The 12,449-nt window shown below is 36.8% G+C and overlaps 1 pseudogene; it reads right to left on the reverse strand.

The window, feature by feature from the left end:
• LOC139385572 (heparin cofactor 2-like) overlaps positions 1-12,449 on the reverse strand; it is a 77,607-nt pseudogene that overhangs the window by 43,694 nt on the left and 21,464 nt on the right.

Consider the following 12,449-nt stretch of genomic DNA (forward strand, 5'->3'; position numbering starts at 1 on the left):
AAATAACCACTTTTCCATAAACAAGCTCTAAATCATGTTTGATGCACTCTGGATAAAAAAAAAAAACATTTGTTATGTTTATTCGAGTTGTTATGAAAACACTGTAGACTGTTTTCAGCAAGTTGCAACATTGAAATGCAGAAATAAGTACTTTTCCATAAACCTTGCTCTAAATCATGCTTGATGCACTCTGGATAAAAAGAAAAACATTTGTTATGTTTATTCGAGTTGATATTGAAAACACTGTTTTCAGCAAGTTGCAACATTGAAATGCAGAAATAAGCACTACCATAAACAAGCTCTAAATCATGTTTGATTTACTCTGGATAAAAAAAAAAAACATTTGTTATGTTTATTCGAGTTGTTTTGAAAACACTGTAGACTGTTTTTCAGCAAGTTGCAACATTGAAATGCAGAAATAAGCACTATTCCATAAACAAGCTCTAAATCATGGTTGATGCACTCTGGATAAAAAAAACATTTGTTATGTTTATTCGAGTTGTTATGAAAACACTGTTTTCAGCAAGTTGCAACATTGAAATGCAGAAATAAGCACTTTTCCATAAACTTGCTCTAAATCATGTTTGATGCACTCTGGATAAAAAAAAACATTTATGTTTTTTCGAGTTGTTATGAAAACACTGTAGACTGTTTTTCAGCAAGTTGCAACATTGAAATGCAGAAATAAGCACTTTTCCATAAACAAGCTCTAAATCATGTTTGATGCACTCTGGATGTCCAATTTTTGCTGTGCTGTCTATTTGAGATTAAATGAACATTGTGGACAGTTTTCAGCAAGATGCAACATTGAAATGCAGAAATAAGCATTTTTCCAAAAACAAGCTCTAAATCATGTTTGATGCACTCTGGATAAAAAAAAACATTTATGTTTATTCGAGATGTTATGAAAACACTGTAGACTGTTTTCAGCAATTTGCAACATTGAAATGTCTAAATAAGCACTTTTCCATAAACAAGCTCTAAATCATGTTTGATGCACTCTGGATAAAAAAAAACATTTGTTATGTTCATTCGAGTTGTTTTGAAAACACTGTAGACTGTTTTTCAGCAAGTTGCAACATTGTAATGCAGAAATAAGCACTATTCCATAAACAAGCTCTAAATCATGTTTGATGCACTCTGGATAAAAAAAACATTTGTTATGTTTATTCGAGTTGTTATGAAAACACTGTTTTCAGCAAGTTGCAACATTGAAATGCAGAAATAAGCACTTTTCCATAAACTTGCTCTAAATCATGTTTGATGCACTCTGGATAAAAAAAAAACATTTATGTTTTTTCGAGTTGTTATGAAAACACTGTAGACTGTTTTTCAGCAAGTTGCAACATTGAAATGCAGAAATAAGCACTTTTCCATAAACAAGCTCTAAATCATGTTTGATGCACTCTGGATGTTCAATTTTTGCTGTGCTGTCTATTTGAGATTAAATGAACATTGTGGACAGTTTTCAGCAAGATGCAACATTGAAATGCAGAAATATGCACTATTCCATAAACAAGCTCTAAATCATGTTTGAGGCACTCTGGATGTCCATTTTTTTCTGTGCTGTCTATGTGAGATTAAATGACCATTGTGGACAGTTTTCAGCAAGTTGCAACATTGAAATGCAGAAATAAGCATTTTTCAAAAAACAAGCTCTAAATCATGTTTGTTACACTCCTGGATAAAAAAATGTTTTTGTTATGTTTATTCGAGATGTTATGAAAACACTGTAGACTGTTTTCAGCAATTTGCAACATTGAAATGTCTAAATAAGCACTTTTCCATAAACAAGCTCTAAATCATGTTTGATGCACTCTGGATAAAAAAAAAAACATTTGTTATGTTCATTCGAGTTGTTATGAAAACACTGTAGACTTTTTTCAGCAAGTTGCAACATTGAAATGCAGAAATAAGCACTTTTCCATAAACAAGCTCTAAATCATGTTTGATGCACTCTGGATGTCCAATTTTTGCTGTGCTGTCTATTTGAGATTAAATGAACATTGTGGACAGTTTTCAGCAAGATGCAACATTGAAATGCAGAAATAAGCATTTTTCCAAAAACAAGCTCTAAATCATGTTTGATGCACTCTGGATAAAAAAAAACATTTATGTTTATTCGAGATGTTATGAAAACACTGTAGACTGTTTTCAGCAATTTGCAACATTGAAATGTCTAAATAAGCACTTTTCCATAAACAAGCTCTAAATCATGTTTGATGCACTCTGGATAAAAAAAAACATTTGTTATGTTCATTCGAGTTGTTTTGAAAACACTGTAGACTGTTTTTCAGCAAGTTGCAACATTGTAATGCAGAAATAAGCACTATTCCATAAACAAGCTCTAAATCATGTTTGATGCACTCTGGATAAAAAAAACATTTGTTATGTTTATTCGAGTTGTTATGAAAACACTGTTTTCAGCAAGTTGCAACATTGAAATGCAGAAATAAGCACTTTTCCATAAACTTGCTCTAAATCATGTTTGATGCACTCTGGATAAAAAAAAAACATTTATGTTTTTTCGAGTTGTTATGAAAACACTGTAGACTGTTTTTCAGCAAGTTGCAACATTGAAATGCAGAAATAAGCACTTTTCCATAAACAAGCTCTAAATCATGTTTGATGCACTCTGGATGTTCAATTTTTGCTGTGCTGTCTATTTGAGATTAAATGAACATTGTGGACAGTTTTCAGCAAGATGCAACATTGAAATGCAGAAATATGCACTATTCCATAAACAAGCTCTAAATCATGTTTGAGGCACTCTGGATGTCCATTTTTTTCTGTGCTGTCTATGTGAGATTAAATGACCATTGTGGACAGTTTTCAGCAAGTTGCAACATTGAAATGCAGAAATAAGCATTTTTCAAAAAACAAGCTCTAAATCATGTTTGTTACACTCCTGGATAAAAAAATGTTTTTGTTATGTTTATTCGAGATGTTATGAAAACACTGTAGACTGTTTTCAGCAATTTGCAACATTGAAATGTCTAAATAAGCACTTTTCCATAAACAAGCTCTAAATCATGTTTGATGCACTCTGGATAAAAAAAAAAACATTTGTTATGTTCATTCGAGTTGTTATGAAAACACTGTAGACTTTTTTCAGCAAGTTGCAACATTGAAATGCAGAAATAAGCACTATTCCATAAACAAGCTCTAAATAATGTTTGATGCACTCTGGATGTCCAATTTTTTCTGTGCTGTCTATTTGAGATGAAATGAACATTGTGGACAGTTTTCAGCAAGTTACAACATTGAAATGCAGAAATAAGCACTTTTCAAAAAACAAGCTCTAAATCATGTTTGTTACACTACTGGATAAAAAAATGTTTTTGTTATGTTTATTCGAGATGTTTTGAAAACACTGTAGACTGTTTTCAGCAAGTTGCAACATTGAAATGTCTAAATAAGCACTTTTCCATAAACAAGCTCTAAATCATGTTTGATGCACTCTGGATAAAAAAAAACATTTGTTATGTTTATTCGAGTTGTTATGAAAACACTGTTTTCAGCAAGTTACAACATTGAAATGCAGAAATAAGCACTTTTCAAAAAACAAGCTCTAAATCATGTTTGTTAAACATATGTTTGAATAAACATAACATTTTTTTATATCCAGAGTGCATCAAACATGATTTAGAGCTTGTTTATGGAAAAGTGCTTTTTTCTGCATTTCAATGTTGCAACTTGTTGAAAACAGTCTACAGTGTTCATAACATCTCGAATAAACATAACCATTTTTTTTAAAATCCAGAGTGCATCCAACATGATTTAGAGCTTGTTTATGGAAAAGTGCTTTTTTCTGCATTTTTTTCTGTTATACTCACAGACAATATTTTTTACAGTTTTGGAAACTTTAGAGTGTTTTCTATCCTAAGCTGTCAATCATATGCATATTCTAGCATCTTGTCCTGACAATATATCCCGTTTACTACGGCAACGTTATTTTTCCAAAAATGAAAATACTGCCTCACCTGAAACCTCACCTGAAACCCCTCACCGAAAGAGCAGGTGAATATGAAGCGGTTGGAAAAATGGCTACTTGTGTACTTGATGCAAGATTTTCTGCGGGAGACACCATGTGACCACTTGCTCAATGTGGTCCCTTACGGCTATTCTTCAACATAAATGCGTAAAAAGACGTCCCAATGCTGTAGACACCTTGGGGAATACGTAAAAAACGTAAGCTCATTCGTAGCTCATTCACAGCCATATAAGGAGTCATTGGCATGAAGCGGTTTAAAAAAATTCCTTCCTGATTGGATTTTTATCTGGGTTTCGCCTGTAACATCAGTTCTGTTGCACTCACAGACAATATCTTTGCAGTTTTGGATACGTTAGAGTGTTTTCTATCCAAAGCTGTCGATTATATGCATAGTCGAGCATCTTGTTGTGACAAAATATCCCGTTTAAAACGGGAACGTTTTTTATCCAAAAATGAAAATGCTGCCCCTTAGTACCAACAAGATAACAGATATCAAAAATTCTATACAAACAACTTGATCGAGACCGTTGCGAATTAGTTGATATTGGAACAGCATTTCTAGCTCAAAGAGATGGGTGGGGCTACGGATTAAGAGGGTGTGAACAATGCTGAATGGGTGTAGACAAAGGGCTCTCCAATAGTAGTGTAGTGGAACACAAAAAGGATCTCCCCTCTGACCTGCCTTTCATCCCGACTCAACAAATACCCATGAAAGAACTGACAGTACCGGGGATTTTGGACGGTGAAAAAATGTATATATAGAGAAACTGCCGATACTTCGGCGCTGACTTATTGAATTCTGAATTCATAGAGACAACCATTTGAACTAGGTATTGGTGCCTGGCTCAACTCTAGATTCTAACTCTATTGAATTTGGACTAGACTCTTGTGCTGAGACTCCTCGTGTTCCTATCTATTCCAAACCATTACTACTGGCAGTGTGTGGTTCTTGAGGCTTTGTCCACTATATGACAGTCCCTGCTTTGTGATCGCCTGACCAAGGTCTAATCACCGGCATTACTGGAAATAGTTTGGCATCCCGAGACAGGACTTAAACACTGAACCCAGGGGGTTTTCGTTGGAGGATAGGGAAACATCAGTAGACGATCAATTGACCAAGAACGACTCTAGTTTCTTCATTCAATATAACTTGAATCCAATTTAGTTAAAATAGCGACTCAAATTCAACCTCTCGGCAGTTAGAGGGGAGTCGCTAAACTAAATTAAAATTTTGACCGATTGGAAATACCGCTTCTGATCTCGTGGGTCTCCCTGTCATCTTTTAAAGGTAAATAAGTTGAAGTATTATATTTTATTAGAGATAAGTGTTATCATTGTACCAGGCATTGTAGAGCATTAAGGCATTTGCATGTTTTTGATTAACGCTGTGTGTGACCAAGTAACAAATTGTGTATTTTGAAGTGTGTTTGATTGTAAAAGACAAAAAACAGAGTGTTTCCAAAAATAAACGGTAGTCTTGCTTTGTCGCGAGTACTAGCCCTCCCAAGACAGTTAACGGCAAGGGAGATAACAACTTTGACACTCCCCTCTACCGGGACACTGGAAACGGAGACCAATACTCCGTGATTGAGTGAGTTACCATTAAAAGACAAAGAGGAAGGTGTGTCCAGTAGTGATTCATTAATTGTCTTATCGATCTATCTAAGTTTTATTTTCCAAGCGATACATAGCCGACGGGCAGAGTAGTGAGACTAGGTTGACTAAAGGTCTTCACACTTTAAACTAGATACATCACAGAAGGGAAATACTCAACCACAGGGAAATCATATAGAGACTGGTAGGACTAGTGCTTAATAACAACTCAAGGATAAATTAGTGGTGAAACAAAGAGTCTAGAGGATAAACGTGGGGTTCACACATCCCAGCTAGAGCTAGACCGTTGAGAGTGACAAGGCAAAATACCTCTCTACGCGGACAGCGCTTCGACACAGAGAGAGAGGCAGGGCTACGCGAGCGGTCCTGGTTATACAAAGATAACCTGAAGTATCTATAGTGCCCTGTCCAATCCAGGGAACGGGACGCTAACCACCTCTAGCACCCCGCTGCCGGCCAAGGGGCGGGGCTGAAGGTTTCTTATCGCGACAGTAGCACCAAAACAATGAAAGACTGTTTTCTCAGTGAGTTTACAAGCTGATCAACTTTCAAAGCAGAATTACTTTCCCATTGTTTCCTCAAATGCAGTGTATGATATAACATTTTGTAGCTACAGTATGAGTCTACTTTATCCAATTTATAAAACAGAAATTAAAATGTTGCTACGTAAGGCCGAATCCAGGTGGTGAGTGGCATATTTAAAAGGAGGTAAGGAAGTTAGTTCCAAGTCAAATTATTTAATTGTTTTATGGGTTTCATAATGCTTGTATCTAAACCAAAGTAGATCCTTTTAAGATTGTTCTATATATCAGTTGGGCTGTCCATACCATTTTCTAGCTCTGAGTCTCTACTGTTATCCATTTCAAATTTTGTTACATAAGACCGAATCGAGCCGGTCGGTCACATATTTAATTCAGTACAGAAATGTGTAGGAGGCTTAATTTACCCTGTCCCGCGACACAACCTACTCCATACCCGGGGTTAGTTGTGTCAAGAGACCACTTTGTTTTCAAAAGCTATGTTTTCAAATCTGTAGTGTTTACATGAATTCTGATTATTTCCAGGGATACACAAGATCATGAAATATGCATATGTCTTTGTTAGAAAGAAAATGATATTTCCTTTGAAGGAGTGATGCTGAATGTTAAAACAACTCAACCTACCCCACTTTTTCTTATTAATTTAAATGACCTGAAACACTCTTCTCTGAGTGACAGGGCTTACCTCCCAATGTGGTAGCTCTCTCCGTCCATCACGGCCATTACCATGTCTGCGTCCTCTACCATCGCCATCTCACTGTCGCGCTTACCCAGCATGCTTCTGTCGTTGATGTTGGCTGAGCCTGCCAGCAGACACACAGGATGAACTTATACATTGTGCTTGGAGTGCCACTTTAGTCTCCTTAGGTACCTCATTTAACACCTGATTTACTTACATATCAATAGGTGGTCCAGGTATGTCATGACATGGCACAAGCGGAGGGTAAACACCCTACTCCTTGAAGTTTCCAGTTGTGTCTAAAAATCTAAAATGTTCTCAAAAAGTATTCTTTAATGTGTGAGGAAATTAGTTAACTAGGGGACAGATGTTCTGGGTGAAAGATGTTATTTGAATGGTTTTCAGAACACGTTTGCAGCCAAACACTGCAGCATTGCCTGCAGCTGGAGCATGCTCTCTGCTATTTCCCTGTGTGACATTGCCATCTACAGGGCAGATGGTGTACTTCTCTCTTTTTCAACAGCAAACAAAAGTTGCACAGCACCAGTACTTAGTTTGTCTTCCTGAGAGCATTGTGAAGTTATTTCTCATGTCATGTTTTGTAGTGTATAGGGTTAGATGCAGTCCAGCTTACTGATGATGATCATCATATCGCCCATGTGGTGCTGTCTTGTGTTTTTATTTTATTTTATATCTTACTGACCGATGATGATGGTGTGATTGTTCACTATGACCAGTTTGTTGTGGTTATGTTATTTTATGTTGTGTTGTATAGTATTGTTGTTACAGTAAATTATCTTACTGACCGATGAGGATGGTGTGATTGTTCACTAAGACCAGTTTGTTGTGGTTATGTTATTTTATGTTGTGTTGTATAGTATTGTTGTTACAGTATATTATATTACTGACCGATGATGATGGTGTGATTGTTCACTATGACCAGCTTGTTGTGGTTATGTTATGTTGTGTTGTATAGTATCTTTATTTCTATTTACAAAAGGGCCAGTGCTGCTCAGTTGACGCCATACATATGCAGGTTTTGTGCACTGTCGATAATGAGTGTTCAGGGGGCAGTGAGAGAGGGGCCATGTTCAGGGGGCCGTGAAATGAATTGGCAGCCAATGGGACGTCTAGTTACTCACACATTTCAGGCTCTCAATGTGATCTCCCCAGCATATGGTCCTGTAGGGAAGAGAAGAAACAGACATCAATCCTCTTGTCTTTCTTTTCATCTCCACTTTCATTACTCTTTTCTTTTCCCATTTCTCTCCTCTCTGGCCATCCCTTCTTCTTTGCCCACTTAGCTCAGAACTGGCTTATCAAAGCTTTCTTTTATATATTTTCTCATTTTTGCACTGCGTGGGAGACGTGATGTTTTTGTGTGTTCCTTAATCGCCTTTTAAGTGTGAGATGAGGTAACTGTTGTTTTTAGCCTGGCCATTGTAATTTGCCTGTCACTAAGGCAAAGGCGTGTGTCCAGTGCTTATTTAGAGCTTAATTGAGGCAATTAGGGAAGGAGTGTGTGAGAGGGTGTGAGATTGTGTGAGCAGTGATTACCTGTAATTAAAGTACATGATGGCTTTGATGGCTTGGGCCCCTCCTGAGGAGATGTCGCCTTCGAAGCTGGGTTGCAGAGGCATCACTATATACACCCGGAAGCGCATTTTCTCGCTGAACACACACACACACACACACACACACACACACACACACACACACACACACACACACACACACACACAATATACATACTGTAGTAAGATACAAGAGTAGTCCTATAAATCTACCCTGAAAATCCTCACTAATCATGGAACTGTTATTACAACGGTCCAGTCGGCGTGAACCGTGCTCCAGGGTAAAACCTATGGTTTGTGTTCCATAATGATTCAAATAGCCTACATGTCCCAAATTATTGCACAACTTGTAATAAGCTAGCCTAATAATAACCTTATAATGCCAGCATTTCATATGCTTCAATGTGGAAAAGGTAATATGTCCCAAATTATTGCACAACTTGTAATAAGCTAGCCTAATAATAACCTTATAATGCCAGCATTTCATATGCTTCAGTTTGCTGGCATATGACTGGTTTCACATTTCTCTCTAGCAAATCACAAGGTAAAATAGATCTACATTTTTTTAAATGTAAAATGTAAAATCCCCTTATCCAAACGGCTACTCATTTATAGTGGCGGCTCGCCCATAAGGGTATTAGGGGCCCGGCGCCCCACTTGTGATTGGCCAATAAAATAAAGTAATTGTATTAAAAAATATATATATATGTATGTATGTATGTATGTATGTATGTATGTATATGTACTATATAATTCATGGATAACGTTTTAAATGATCATATAAGTGCAGTAAATTTGTACATTTTCCTGTTTCAAAAATATATTGTTCAAAACAAGCTGTTCAGGTACTTACTACCCTCTCCCTCAGTGACTGCCAGCTCCACCTTGATTGTGTTGCCAGCTATTTGCTATGAGGGGGGAAATGCCCCAATGAAATCACAGGATTTAATAGCATAAATTATAACAGCACAAAGTAAATGGACCATCCTGGGGATGCTCAAATGTGCGTCCGCTCAGTCAGAAATTCTAGGTGTGCTCTTGTCTCCTTTCAATGAGTCTCTCGCGCCATATGGCTTACTTCTGCATGTGAGACTAGATCTGCTCTATCAGGTACAGACGGCACTAAAGCAAAAAGCAAATTGCAATTAACTTGTAAATAAATGGTCATAACAGTCATGGGAGCCTGGGACTTGATAAACCGAACAACTTCATCCGACAAGAGTCCAAGAACAGTGGGATACACTAGCTAGAACCTCTGCTTGATTTTTTCAAAAGACATTGTCACTATATTTATAATTTTAAAACAGCAACTGCTGGAATTGTTTGTATTAAATAATCATTACTAGAACAAATTATTATACTGCACAATAATTGATACATACAGTATGTTGAACTGGAGCCAAAATAATGTAACTTTCAGCGTGAATATGAACGGTCAACAGCAAATCGTTAAAAAGAAAAACATTAAAGAAACTTGTTTCATTTGACTATATACTGTACAACACTGGATGGCATGAAAGACTGCAAAAATAATGATCATAATTGAAATTCAGCTTGCAGGAATGGGTACTAAACTCAGCAAAAAATAAATGTCCCTTTTTCAGGACCCTGTCTTTCAAAGATAATTAGTAAAAATCCAAATAACTTCACAGATCTTCATTGTAAAGGGTTTAAACACTGTTTCCCACCATAAACAATTAATGAACATGCACCTGTGGAACGGTCATTAAGACATTAACAGCTTACTGACGGTAGGCAATGAAGATCACAGTTATGAAAACTTAGGACACTAAGGAGGCCTTTCTACTGACTCTGAAAAACACCAAAAGAAAGATGCCCATGGTCCCTGCTCATCTGCGTGAACGTGCCTTAACTTCTTGAGAATACTTGACACGCAGACGTCCCAAGTATGCCCCTGGAAATGCAAATGCGCTACGCTAAATGCTAAATGTACTCGTTACAACTCAATCTTTGATCAAAATTCACAAGCAGGGTATTGAATTAAAGCTACACTCGTTGTGAACCTAGCCAGCAAGTCAGATTTTTAAAATGCTTTTCGGCGAAAGCATCAGAAGCTATTATCTGATAGCATGCACCCCCCAAAATGCCAGCACGACACGTAAACAACAGATTTTGCGGTAGCCGGCGCTACCCAAAACGCAGAAATAAAATATAAAACATTCATTACCTTTGACGAGCTTCTTTCTTGGCACTCCTATATGCCCCATAAACATCACTATTGGGTCTTTTTTTCGTTTAAATCGGTCCATATATACCCAAAATAGCTTTGTATGGGATCTGTGTCATTCAGAAAAAATCATCGTTTTTAAACGCTGCGTAATTTTTTTAAATTAAAAAAGTCGACGATAAACTTTCACAAAACACTTCGAAATCCTTTTGTAATCCAACTTTAGGTATTAGTAAACGTTTATAATCTATCAAAATGATTACAGGGCGATGTCTTTTCAATAGGTCTTCACTTGCAAAAACAATGCCATCTGATATCTCCCTCAACTGCATCCGGGTGAAGACTGGGAAAATGGAGGTCAGACAGAAGGATTTTCCAACAATAAATTCAATTGAAAATTAGGACAATGGCGCCATCGTGCGGAATTTGTATGAATTGCAGGCAGATTGCCATTAAATTCTGTTCTCTTTTAATAACTGGTGGAAGTGACTTATGGAAATTATTTTTAGCTTTCAGAGAGCAGTTTTTCTTGCGTTTTTCAATGAAACACACGATCTGTTATAGTCGCAGCCGTGATTTAACCAGTTTTATAAACTTCAGAGTGTTTTCTATCCACACATACTAATCATATGCATATACTATATTCCTGGCATGAGTAGCAGGACGCTGAAAAGTTGCGCGATTTTTAACAGAATTTTCAAAAAAGGAGGGGGTAGAAGTAAGAGGTTTTTAACTTCTTGACGCTACCCATCCCATTAGCGGGATTATTTTCGTCAGCAATCGCTGAAAAGCATAGTACCACAGTCAAATAATATTACTAAAAAATATTCATATTCATGAAATCACAAGTGCAATATTGCAAAACACAGCTTAGCCTTTTGTTAATCCACCTGTCGTCTCAGATTTTGAAATTATGCTTTACAGCGAAAGCAATACAAGCGTTTGTGTAAGTTTATCGATAGCATAGCAAAACATTATGTACACTAAGCATTAAGTAGCTAGGTCACGAAAATCAGAAAAGCAATCAAATTAATCGTTTACCTTTGATGATCTTCGGGTGTTTTCACTCACCAGACTCACAGTTACACAACAAATGTTCCTTTTGTTCCATAAAGATTATTTTATACCCAAAATACCTAATTTTGTTTGTCGCATTATGTTCAGAAATTCACAGGCTCGAGCGGTCATGGCAACGCAGAAGTATATTCCAAATAATATCCATAATGTCCACAGAAACATGTCAAACGTTTTTTTATAATCAATCCTCAGGTTGTTTTTAAAATGTATATTCGATAATATATCAACCGGGTGTGTAGGTTTTCAATAACACCGGGAGAAACAATGGCCGTTTTACTCTGTATCGCAAAACTCACTGAGAGCCCCCACCTATCCACTTACGCAATGTGATCTTTCAGAAGAATAGAATATGCATATAATTGACAGCTTAGGATAGAAAACACTCTAAAGTTTCCAAAACGGTAAAAATATTGTCTTTGAGTAAAACAGAACTGATATTGCAGGCAAAAGCCTGAGAAAAATCCAATCAGGAAGTGACTCTAATTTTGAAAGCTCTGTGTTCCTATGCATCCCTATTGACCATTGAAAGGGATATCAACCAGATTCCTTTTTTATGGCTTCCCTAAGGTGTCTACAGCCTTTAGACATAGTTTCAGGCCTTTATTTTGAAGACTGAGCATGAACGACCACATTGCGTAAGTGGATAGGTATAAAAAACGTTTGCCATGTTTCTGTCGACATTATGGATATAATTAGGAATTTTTGCGTTGTCGTGACCGCAATTTCCGGTGGATTCCTGGGCATAACGCACCAAACTAACGGAGGTATTTGGATATAAAAAATA

This window comes from Oncorhynchus clarkii, chromosome 3 (genome assembly GCF_045791955.1).
Source record: "Oncorhynchus clarkii lewisi isolate Uvic-CL-2024 chromosome 3, UVic_Ocla_1.0, whole genome shotgun sequence".
Lineage (NCBI taxonomy): Eukaryota > Metazoa > Chordata > Actinopteri > Salmoniformes > Salmonidae > Oncorhynchus > Oncorhynchus clarkii.